At 50.3% G+C, this 12592-nt stretch overlaps 1 pseudogene; it reads left to right on the top strand.

The window, feature by feature from the left end:
• Positions 1–2422, top strand: part of LOC136002978 (ciliary microtubule associated protein 1A-like) — a 63319-nt pseudogene extending 60897 nt beyond the window's left edge.
• Positions 2423–12592: the final 10170 nt, after the last annotated feature.

Here is a 12592-nt window from a genome sequence, read left to right as displayed (position 1 = left end):
CCATGGCTGGCCCCAACCCTTGGGCTGAAAGGGAGTCTGATCCTCCTCTCTGTCCCAATCCATCTATCTGACCATCCTACCACGCATCCGTGCATCCATGCATCCATCCATGCATCCATCCATACATCCATGCATCCATCCATACATCCATACCGGTACTCCGTATGGGTGAGCTGCCCCATGATGTTTCTCATCCCAATGAGATCATATAATTATTTAGGTTGGAAGAGACCCTCAAGATCATCTTATCCAGCCATTAACCCAACTCTGGCACTAAACCATGTCCCTAAGAACTTCATATATATGTCTTTTAAACACCTTCAGGGATGGTGACTCAACCAATACTTGGACAGCCTGTTCCAATGCCTGACTATCTATTCCATGAAAAGATTTTTCCTAATATGCAAACTGAACCTTCCTGGGTGCAACTTGAGGCCGTTTCCTCTTGTCCTATCACTTTCTACTTAGGAGAAGAGACCAACACCCTCCATGCTACAACCTCCTTTCAGGCAGTCGTAGACAGTGATAAGGTCTACCTTCAGCCTCCTGTTCTCCAGGCTACACAGTCTCAGTTCCCTCAACTGCTCCCCATCTGACTTGTTCTCCAGACCCCTCACCAGCTTTGTTGCCCTTCTCTGAACTCACTCCAGCATCTCAAGATCTGTCTTGTAGTGAGGGGCCCAAAACCACACACAGGATTTGAGGTGCAGCCTCACCAGTTCCGAGAACAGGAGAATGATCACTTGCCTGGTCCTGCTGGCCACACTATTGCTGTTGCACGGCAGGATGCTGCTGGCCTTCTTGGCCACCTAGGCACATGCTGACTCAAGTTCAGTTGGCTGTCGATCAACACCCCCAGGTCCTTTTCCATTGGGCAGATTTCCAGCTGCTCTTCTTTGAGCCTATAGTGTTGCATGGGGCTGTTGTGACCCAACTGCAGGAGCCGGCACTTGGCATGAAATTGAACAAGTCCAAGTGCTGGATTGTTCACCTGGGATAGAGTAATACTGAGTGAAAGTGTAGATTGGGAGAGAGTGGCTGGAGAGCAGCCCTGCAGAAAGGGATCTGGCGTGATGGTTGGCCACAGGGTCGATATGAGCCAACACTGTCCCCTGGCAGCCAAGACAGTAAACCACATCCTGGGGTGCATCAAACACAGCATGGCCATGTGGTCAAAACAGGTGACTGTGCTGCTGTATTCAGCGTTGGTGCGGCCTCACCTTGAGGGCTGTGTGCGGTTCTGGGCCCCACATGTTATTACAACAAGGATGTGAAGGTCCTTGAATGCATCCAGAGCAGAGCAACAAAACTGGTGAAAGGGCTGCAAGGATTGTCCTCTGACGAGCAGCTGAGGACTCTGGGCTTCTCTAGTTTGGTGAAAAGGAGGCTGAGGAGTGACCTCATTGCTTTCTACAGCTTCCTGAGGAGGGGACATGGACAGGGAGGTGCTGAGATCTTCTCCCTGGTGTCCAGTGATAGGACATGTGGGAATGGTTCAAAGCTTGGCCAGGGGAGGTTTAGACTGGTTATTAGGAAACATCTCTTTATCAAGGCCGGTCAAAAACTGGAACAAGCTTCCTAGAGAGGTGGTCAATTCCCCAAGTCTGTCAGTGTTTAAGAGACACTTGGACAGTGCCCTTGGTACCATGATTTATCTTTTGGTCAGCCCTGAATGGGTCAGGTATTTGAACTAGATGATCGCTGTAGGTCCCTTCCAACTGAACTAGTCTAGTCTCGTCTAGTCTAGTCTGTTTTACACATATACCTGTATAGGGTTGATCCTGGGCTCAAACACTCAGTCTGCTCAGTAGCCTCCCCAGGACACCTGCCTTGCCAGTTGCAGATACCAGGACCCATGAGCCCCTAGGGCCGCAGCCCCATTCCAGATACTGGTACAGACCCCCGCAGTTACACACATGCGCACACAATCTTATGTCCAGTCACTCTGGTCTCTCAGTTGCTGGCACCAATGACATACGGGCTGTCTGACCCCCTGGTCCTGCTCCAGTTGCTACACTCACACATTCATGCAAAGAAGAGATTTACTCACATAGCAAAGACTTAGAAATTAAATTTAATGAGATGACAGGACAGACTGCACTGGTTGGGGTCTTTCCCCAAACTTCCCATGATAAGTACTGTGTAATCCAAAAATGTTCTTCCCCTGCATCCCCTAATGTGTCCTGCACCTCTAGGCAACAATCCCGTTAGTCTAAATGGTGATCCAGAGAGCTACTCTCAGGTAATCCACTTGATGGGCTTCACACCTGGACAACAAGGCTGATGGTTCTCCCAGGGCAGCCTTGGGACAAGATGTTTAGTCCTCAGGAGCCTGTAATTTGGGTTCCCACTTGCCAATGAGCCTCTGTGCTCTTCTTGGTTTTAGAGATGGGCTCGCGATGAGCTGGTGGCTCCCCAGTGATGGTGCTGGGAGCAGTCGGGGCAGAATATTAACTGACTTACTCCTCCTGACATTGTTAGTGCCTTCTTTGTGTGTGCAGAGGAGCTTCTTATCACTTAACACAATCCAATGAGATAGGACAAGAGGAAATGGCCTCAAGTTGTGTCAGGGGAGGTTTAGATTGGATATTAGGAAAAAATTCTTCCTGGAAAGGGTTGTTGGGCATTGGAACAGGCTGCCCAGGGCAGTGGTGGAGTCACCATCCCTGGAGGGGTTTAAAAGGTGTTTAGACGAGGTTCTTAGGGACATGGGTTAGTGCTAGAGTTGGGTTATGGTTGTACTTGATGATCCTGAGGGTCTCTTCCAACTGAAAGGATTCTGTGATTCTATAAATCTCCTGAGGTATCTCTGGAGGTTACATACAAATACATTGGTATTATTTAACATATGATAGCAGATCACTGGAATTTCTGTCCAGAAATGCCTCATGATTAGGGGAAAAGCTGTGTTGTTATACAGGCAATGGCTTCATTCAGGGCCAGTATCACAGTCTTGTTTCTGAGACTGTACATGAATGGATTTAAGAATGGGTAGAAGACGGTGTTCAGCAACGCTACAATTCTGCTGTTCTCCAAGGAAACATCTTTTGAAGGACACAGGCAGAAAGCAATGCAGCTCCCATATGCAAGTGCCAAGGTGGTGAGATGGGAAGAACACGTAGAAAAAGCTTTTTTCCTCCCAGAGGCTGCTGGAAGATGTAGAATACAGAAAAGGATGCACATGTAAAATGCCTGAGTTAAACATAAGGAACCCAGAATGACAAATGATAAGAAAACAGAGTCTATTTTCCAAAGCAGGCTGGTGTCAGAGCAGGACATTTTGAATAAGGGGGAGTTGTCACAAAAAAAGTGATGGATCTCATTTGAGCCACAGAAGGTCAGCTGGGAGAGGATGACCAGGCGGTAACTCAAGAATGTGAAGCCTGTGACCCAAGCAGCAAATAACCAGGTGGATGCAGAGCTGAGGCTTCATGATGGCAGCATAACGCAAAGGCTGGCAGATGGCAACATAGCGGTCAAAGGACATGACAACAAGTAGAACAAACTCTGTACAGCCCAGGGCAAAATAGAAATAGGATTGGGCAAAGCAGCTGCTTAGTGAGATTGTTCTCCTACCAGAACCCAGGATCACAACCAATTTTATGCTTGTGGATGATGTAAACCAGATTTCCAGGAAGGCCAGATTGCCAATGAAAAAGTACATGGGGGTTTGTAGGCGGTGATCTGCATACACGAGGAAAATGATGGTAGTGTTCCCCATCACTGTTGTCAGGCATATGAGCAGAAAGACCAGGGAGAGTACGAGCTGTAGTCTTTGATCAAGCTGTGAGAAACCCTCCAGGGTGAACTCAGTAACTGCAGTTCCATTTTCTGGTCCCATGTTCAATTTTGGTTTGTCATGCCGAGACAGGAACATGGCAAAAACCAAGTGTGATAATTCACAGTCTGGGAGAAAGGCCCTCTAAAACCTTCTCTGCTTCTTTCCTTTCTTGCAGTCTTCCTATAGTACACAGATAGAGTACTTCAAGCATTTCTCATACTCAGTTTTTTCTGTATCAAATTTCAGTTGGAGTTCTCAGAGAATTTGTTATCTTCTTTCAACATTTTTCAAACACTCATAAAGAATTCTTTCTTCATAACAGGGGATTTTAAAGTCTGTTAGCTATTTTATCCCATTCCTGGTAAATTCCAAATTCATGCAGATCTGTTCCAAACATCTGTCACACCTGTGTGGCTAAGTCATCCCTTCTATTGCACAAATGCTAAACTATCAAATCAAATCAAATCAAGTCAAGTCAAATCAAATCAAATGCAGGTTGAAAGCTTTTCTTTCTACTTTTCAGTACTTGCCTTTTTTGACTAGGAATCCCTGAGTAACTACCGATTTCAGAATAAGCAGTATCAAGCATCTCTTTTGTAGTCCCCTGCTTTCTTCCACAGCTTCGTGCTCTCTGTTTCTTCAGGAAAGGGGAGAGGAGGCTGGAATAGGGACCAAGGATAACTCATCTTCTTTAGTACTCTAAATAATGACTGAAATATGTTACAGTTCCACACAGTCTCATCTGACATCCATCTGCACTGAAATGCAATTGCTTCCAAACAGTTGCTCATTGCTATTGCTATCAAATGACCTGACCCTTTTTTTTTCTCCTTTTTCTTGTTTCCTCTAATTAAAAAAGTCCCCCTGTGCCTGTTTACATCCAGATCTCTAAGGAAAGCATGAAGTAATTCCTGCAAAGAAGCTGTAACAATCAGGTGCAAACTTCAGCGTAGAATCAGATGTAAAGAAATGTGATGTAACTCCCTGGGGGCCAATGAGCAGAACAGGGAATTTGGGGAGCTGATTATAGATTTTCTCCTAACAATTTGAGTAGAGAAACATCATTCACCAGCACTGCTCTGTTTATGTTGTCACCTTTTATGTCTCCTCATCTGCATGGTGGGTTTTTTTTTTTGTTTTCTTTCCTCCCTCCACCAATTCTCTCTTCCAAAACCTCTCCAAGGAAAAGAATAATAGAGTAAGTCAGGTTTGAAGTGAGCCCTGAACACCACCTTGTCTCATTCTCCTGCTCAGGGCAGGGTGAACCAGGTGAGGTTATCCAAGGCCTCTGCCCAGCCTCTGCCGTCATCCACAAAGGAGCTGAAGGTTCACTGCATCATACAGGGGGGAGAACAAAGACATTCAACAGTGCTGGCCCAAGTACTGGTCACTGAGGGATTCCACTGGCAACTGGTCCTATGGGGCACTTTGTACCACTGCTGACATTTGCGCTTCATCATCCAGCCAGCTTCCCACCTAGCATTCACTTCTTTAGCCCAGAGAGCGTTAATCGGATTATAAGGACATCACAAGAGACCAGGTCTAAGGCTCTGCAAAATTCCAGGTACACAACATTCCCTTCTTTCCCTGCCCATTTGGGTTCAGCAATCCCTTCCTTGTTTTCCAAGTGCCTGGACACGGCTGCAGGAAGACTTGTCCCATCCCCTTCCCAGGGATGGAGATCGGCTGGCCAGCCCGTAATTCTCCCAATACTTGTTCCTGCCCTTCTTGAAGACAGGTTTGACAACTGACTTTTCCAACCTCTCTGATTGCTCTGGCACATTTGAGACCACAGTCCAGAATCACGGGTAAGGATGACGTAGCAGACACGAGCATGTGAGATTAATCTGCCTGGGCCAGTGGGGTTTGTTCCTGGAGTCACACACAGAAATGTCAGGGTCTGTCAGGTGTCCACATCTGAGCTGGCCTCATGGACTCCTTATGCACCCAGGAATGTTTGGAGATGGAGTCTGTCCCTTTTACACACAGAGGCAGGAGTCACAGTGTCCCTCTGGCCTCCTGTTGCCACTCCAAAGGGACGGGAGGCACCTCAGCACTGTGATGTGTCACCCTGCTCTGCACTCATCTGAGATGTCCCACGTCATGAGGAATGGACACAGGGACATTGGTTAAAGGAAGCACATCTCAGTGCTGCATTTAGGCAGTTTCCATGGGATGTTACTCCCAATGAGAAATGACCTTGAGACCCTGTCTGTCCCACGGGCCATCATGGAACCTCCAGGAATACCTGATAGTGTTTGTGCTCGCTCAGGTTCATCTCACCTCACGTACATGATGTGAGTGCTCACATCTTATCTGTACAATGAAACATGGACTGCTGACCTAGTCATTCAGTGTCATTCCATGGAGGGACAAAGAACCTCTCTGAGCTGGGGTGAGAGGCCAGGGCTGGAAATGGAGGTTGTGAGGGGCCAGTCCATGACAATTGCCCTGGGGCAGATGCCGTGGGGTGTCCAGTGCACATGGGCACAGCTCAGACCCTGCTCTGCTGGTCCTGCAGGTCGCTGGCAGGAGGCTCGGCTGTGAGAGGACACTGCTGTGTGCCCCAGCCCTGCACACACACTGTTGAGCTGTACACTGGTGTTTGCATCTGCAGGCCACTTTTGTAGGCATATGCTTGAGAGAAACTTTGCAAGAAGATATAAACCATCAGGCCCTGCCCTGAGGAGATCACCTTTCTTTCTGGAAAGGCTGTTCTGAGGCCGGCTCTGTCACACAAGTGCCCATTGCCTGTCCCTGCCTCTGCTCACAGGACTGACACACAGCAGGACGGTGACCAAGCTGCCAGAGCACTCAGGCCTTGCACCAACACAAGGGATCAGAAGAAGGGTGGAGAAGTGAAATGAGAACAGCTCTGGAAGGCCAAGCGCTGGTGCTCCCTGGCAGTGCTGCTGTTCTGGACTCCTTTCCCTCCACCCATGCACAGGAACTGTCCATGCAGCTCCAAAAAGGCCTTGGAGGAAAGATCTCCTGAAAACAAAACGTTGCTGCAGGGCCCTTTATTTTGGTTAATCACACAGAGAGCGCAGCTCTTCCTTTACACATCCACTCCATGAGAAAAACGGACAGAGAAATAGAAATGAGATTAAAATATTTTTAAAAGTTTAAAACAAAAACAACAAAGGAAGAGAGCCAGAGCATGCAATGAGCTACATTATAACTGTTATGCACAAGAAGATAATCAGTTTATTGCTTCAGAAAAGCTTCCAGTTATCATTTTCCACACAGCATCCTTGAGCTCCTGGTTCCTCATGCTGTAGATGAGGGGGTTCACTGCTGGAGGCACCAGTGAGTACAGAAAAGAGACCACCAGGTCCAGGCTTGGTGAGGAAACGGAGAGGGGCTTCAGATAGGCAAACACACCAGTGTTGACAAACAGGGAGACCACAGTCAGGTGAGGGACACACGTGGAAAAGGCTTTGTGCTGTCCCTGCTCAGAGGGGATCCTCAGCACAGCCCTGAAGATCTGCACGTAGGACAGCACAATGAACACAAAACACCCAAACGCTAAACAGACACAAATCACAAGATGTCTGACTTCCCTGAGGTAGGCTTCTGAGCAGGAGAGCTTGGGGATCTGGGGGATTTCTCAGAAGAACTGGTCCAGGGCATTACCCCTGCACAGTGGCAGTGAAAATATATTGCCCATGTGCAGCAGAGCACTGAGAAACCCAGTGCCCCAGGCAGCTGCTGCCATGTGGACACAAGCTCTGCTGCCCAGGAGTGCAGGGTCTCATAGTGCAGGGGTTTGCAGATGACAACATAGCGGTCATAGGACATGATGGTGAGGAGAGAATACTCTGCTGTGGTGAAAGAGGATAAAAAAAAAAGACCTGGGCAGCACATCCTGGGTAGGTGATGGCCCTGGGGTCCCAGCGGGAATTGGCCATGGATTTGGGGACAATGGTGGAGATGGAGCCCAGGTCGAGGAGGGAGAGGTTGAGGAGGAAGAAGTACATGGGGGTGTGGAAGTGCCGGTCACAGGCTATCATGGTGATGATGAGGCCGTTGCCCAGGAGGGCAGCCAGGTAGATGCCCAGGAAGAGCCAGAAGTGCAAGAGCTGCAGCTCCCGTGTGTCTGTGAACGCCAGGAGGAGGAACTGGGTGATGGAGCTGCTGTTGTACATTTGCTTCCTCTCACATGGGGCACTGTCATAGGAGGAAAAGACCGGGACAAGTTAGGTGAGACTTGTCCAAATAAAATGAAAGCCATTTTGCACAGACTCTCCACCTGTCACAGACCCTTTTCTTTTTCCAGGGCATATTCCTTCAGCTCCATGGCCAGAGCCTTCTTTGATGCAAGATGCAAGGCCTCTGCCCATGGGCTTTTGATAAATCAATCCGACCCTGCATAACTGAGTAGGGGCGCGGATCAGTCCTGGTGTTCAGCTTTCTCAGATGAAAGCACTGCTAATGCAGAAAGGCCTGTCAGCATCTGCACTGCCAGTGCAACGGAATGGGAAGTGGCAAGGCAGTTTAAGAGTTCTGTGTTTTTTACATCCGCTCCCCATCTCCCCTGGACAGTGTTCTTGGGTGTCAGAAACCCTCAGCATTTCTGCTGCACTCAGGGAGAACAGAGCAAGTCCTGAGAGACCAGAGGATGCTTGAAGCTTTGGGCAGAGTGAGGGCAGCTGGTCTGTCCCTCTGTCTTGCTCCAGCTGCCCTGGGCTGGCACCTCTCTGAGATGGAGGCTGATCACACTGCCACGTTACCCTGAAAAGCCACCAGGCACTGCTGAGAGCAGAGGGACCCACCTTAGACAACAACGTCTCACCCTTTCCCAAGGTCTCAGCACCCCACATTTAGCCCAGGACACACCTGACACATTTTAAAAACCCAACAGCATTTTCTCGGTCACAGCAGCTCTGCACTTCTCCATGGGGCTACACAAAGATGCTGTAGGACAGGTTTGCATCCTGGAGGGAAGCTCACAGCTTGGAAGGAAACCTCAAGGAGATAGCCAAGTGTCCTAATGATGGCATTTGATTCAGGGAGACTCAGCTCATTCCCCAGCCCCACAGACTGCATTGCCCACAGCCCCCCAGGTCAGAGGAAAGCTGGGACACGTGTTCCCATGGACACACCTGCAGGAAAGGACCCACAAGATCAGGGTGTGACTGTGCAGCTGAAACTCCCATCCCCAGAGAGCCTGACGGCAAGAACAAGATCACAACAGTGACCCAGCGCAGTGGAGCAAGAAGGAAAATGCGGTGAGGGCGGGTGTGAGAGAGGCCAGGGCAGAGGCAGCCGGGCACTCAGACAGCATCACCCTTCCCCAGCTGTGCAGCCACCTCCCACACACCAGCATTGCCGGGCAGCTGCTCTCAGCCCCTGTGCTCTGCAGAGGGAACTGGAGCTCTGGCTGCACAGGAGCTGGTTCATGCCTTGGAGCCCCCGGCCCTGAGGGCAGAGGCTTTGCTGGGTGGGAGAGGAGGTGAGAGTGCTGCTCAGAGGAAGGATCTGCACTGGGGGGATCGTACGGAGATTTCTGATTTCTTCCTTTCACAACATTTCTGGTTTTATTTTCCTCTCCTTCCCAGATCATACCCTTGCTGCCAGGAGATTTTTCTCCTGGGAGGTGTTTCCCTGTACAAGTCTCTTCCCTGTCAGCACTCACAGACCCCATCCCATGCTCTGTGCCCACACCCTGGCCCTACAGATCCTGCCTGTTTGCAGGGCACTGCCTGGGGGCATCTTCCTGTTTGCGGGCTGGAAAACAGGACAGGTCAGACTAAGGCTGACGGGTCCAACAAAGGTGATGCAGGTGCTGTCCAGAGGCAGAGGAGCGGCTGAAGGGATGGTATGAGGCTTCTGGCAGACACACCGATCACTCAGAGTTGCAGTTCAGCACTATCAGTGACTTGTTTAAGCATGAGAGCTCATTTTCATTTCATCCTTTCCTGCAACCCCCAACCCTTGGGATAGGAAACTGAAAAGACAGGCTCCGGAATGCTCCTTATCTGGCTGGTAATCCTTACATTGGTCTTCTCCTTGCGGCATCCACTTGCAAAAATCCTGGGGGTGATCTGGAGCTGTGAGCAGCCCTGACCCACACAGCACCCTCTCCACAGCAGAAGCTCCATTCCTGCCCTGATAGGGGTGGCTCCTTCCCCACACAGCTTCTCCCCACAGCACCGTGGGGATCTCCCCTGGCAGGCGGCAGAGTCCCTGCCCCGGCACAGCCCTGGGGTGCAGGGACCCTGCTCTGCAGGACAGCCCTGGGCACCCCTGGGTGCTCACCCGGCTTCACAGCTGTTCAACATTGCCTGACAAGAGCCCCCTCCATACAGATCCCACAAGCTGTGCCTGTGCGAACTTTAGGAGATGCCACCAGGAGCTGCAGCTGCATTGCCCGGCACCCACAGACTTACCGAGTCAAGGGCTGCAAAGATTTCTTCTGCAGTGAGCTCTCAGTCATCCTCCCAATCCTGACCACATTTAGTCTCTCTCTGACTTGCTCGTCTCCCTGAGACCCCTTGGAAGTGCCCTCAGCCCTGCTGCGCTTTGCAGAGGAGCTGCTCCTGGGCAGAGCTGTCTCTCTGCAGCGCTGCCGCTTGCCATGAGCTCCCTCTGTCCCAGGAGCCCAGCCCAGCTCAGCAGCACCGGAGCAGCCCAAGGCACTTTAATGACCCCTCTGGTGGGTTTGACGCTGAGTCCATGAACCTCAGATCCTGGAGGAAGCTGAAGAAACCTCTCAAGAAGTCAAAGTCAAGTTCAAACTCCAAAGTTTCTTGTAAGGTTAATGGGTCCTGCTGAGGAACACTACTGAGGAACTGACCCCAGGGTCTGGTTAGAGATGACAGATCAGGAAAAGCAAGTTGAAGGTCTCTCGGATGCTGAGTAAACCTGGACATGTTTCATTAATCAAAGGGCCAAGCCCTGACCCTCAACGCTGGGAAGGCAGATCCTGTCCCTCACACATTGCCCAGGGCTCTTCCTGGGACAGTGTGATGTGGGGCTGTGCAAGGCCAAGGGCAGGACTATGGTCCGACACCTCCCAGGTTCCTGGGTGGAGACAAAGAGGCAATGAGGCCCCTGTGCTTCTGTAAGGACAAGGTGTCTCCTCACAGGCATCAGAGGTGGAGACAACAGCCATAGCCAAGGGGAGAAGAGGCTCCAGCTGTTAGTGTTTACATGCAGATGGTTTATCCTGATGAGGGTGTCTATCCCAAGATAACAGCATGAGGAGTTACAGGACACTACGAATATCACCTGCAGGAGAAACTGTGGGGTCTTGGGAGTCTGGTGCTCATAATGCCAGAGGTCTGGACTTAGAGGGGAAGTTTCCCTTTATGTGGGACCGCAGCAGGAATGCGTGGAGCTCTGCCTGGGGACAGAGAATATCAGCTGATAGTTGAGGAGTCAGCATGAGAGGGCAGAACAACATGGGCAAAGTTGTGGTGACTGGACATCAGCTACTGACTCACTGATCTGGAAGAGGAATTAGATGAGGCCCCCTTCAGACCAATGAAAGAAGCCTCATGTTTCCAGGGCCGTGTCCTCATGGCAGACCTAAGATATCCCAATATTTGCAAAGTACCAGCCATCCAGGAGGGCTTTGTAGCTCATTGACACCGTCTTCCTGACAAGGGTGATGGAAGAGTCGGTGAGGTGAGGTGCCCTGTGGGACTTCACACTTGTAAACCAGAAAGAGTTGGTCAGGGATGTAACAGTCAGGGATGGGAAAGCAGAGTTGAGGCTCCTGGAAGACGATAACAAGGCAAAGAGCAGGATTTCAGGAGAGCAGGCTTTGGCCTGCTGAGGGACCTCCTTGGGTCCTATGGGATAGGACCTTGGTGTCTGCAGTGTTTTTTCTCTCACATTTCCTCCCTCCTCTCTCCCACCTGTTGTTGTGCAGCATTTTTTACCGTTTCTCAAATACATGATCACAGAGGTGCTGCCGGCATCACTGAGTGGCTCAGATTTGGCAAATGTGGCTCCATCTCGGTGCCAGCTGAAATCAGCTCTGTCTGACACAGGTCAAACTCCTGTTGTGTTCTCAGAGAGGTGACAACTGTAGCACACCCACACTCACCCCAGTTCCAAGACTTTGCCATGTAAACCTGGTACAGGGTGATAATATGTTGGGTGTTACAAACTACTTGATCATGGAGAAGAAATGGAAAAGATCTTCTGTCAGCAACCAGAGGAAGCCTCAAGACAATGAGCAGGTTCCTGTGGGGAACTGTATTGCCCTGACATTATCACTGGCCAGGGAAAGCAGCAGGTGCCAGTAGTCCAGAGGATCTTGGGACAACTTCTTAATACAGCTGCCTGATGGTACAACAAGGGTGATGCTCACCTGGATCTGGAACTGGGACACAAGGAAGAGCTGGTGAGGGATGTGAACATCAGTGTCCGGCATGGCTGTTGTGACCAGGAAACAGTGGTCCTGGCACCAGAGGGGAGGGAGGAAGTGCAGCAGCAGAGCACAGGCTGGTGGGCTCCAGAGGAGAAGACACTGATGTAACTTTGGCGGCTGATAGATGTGGTGCCACGGGAAGCAGCTCTGAAGGGTGGAGGAGCTCAGGAAATCTGATCAGCCTTACAGGACAGCCTGCTCCAAGCACAAGAATGATCTCTTCAAGTACCCATGAGAAGAAGAATTTATCTTATGAGGCCACTTGTCTGAACTGACGGAGCTCCAGAGCAAAAAGGCAGTACACGGGAGGTGGGAGCAGGGGAAGCTGCAAAGGAGGAACTTAGAAACCTTGTGGGTTTGATGTGGGGATGATGCCAAAGCTCCACTGGACTTGACGCCTGCAGGGGAGGATGAGGGCAGCAAGATGA

The sequence above is a fragment of the Caloenas nicobarica genome, unplaced genomic scaffold, assembly GCF_036013445.1.
Source record: "Caloenas nicobarica isolate bCalNic1 unplaced genomic scaffold, bCalNic1.hap1 Scaffold_97, whole genome shotgun sequence".
Classification (NCBI taxonomy): Eukaryota; Metazoa; Chordata; class Aves; order Columbiformes; family Columbidae; genus Caloenas; species Caloenas nicobarica.
Note: the sequence above shows the minus strand (reverse complement) of the source record. Positions and strands in the feature narration are given on the sequence as shown.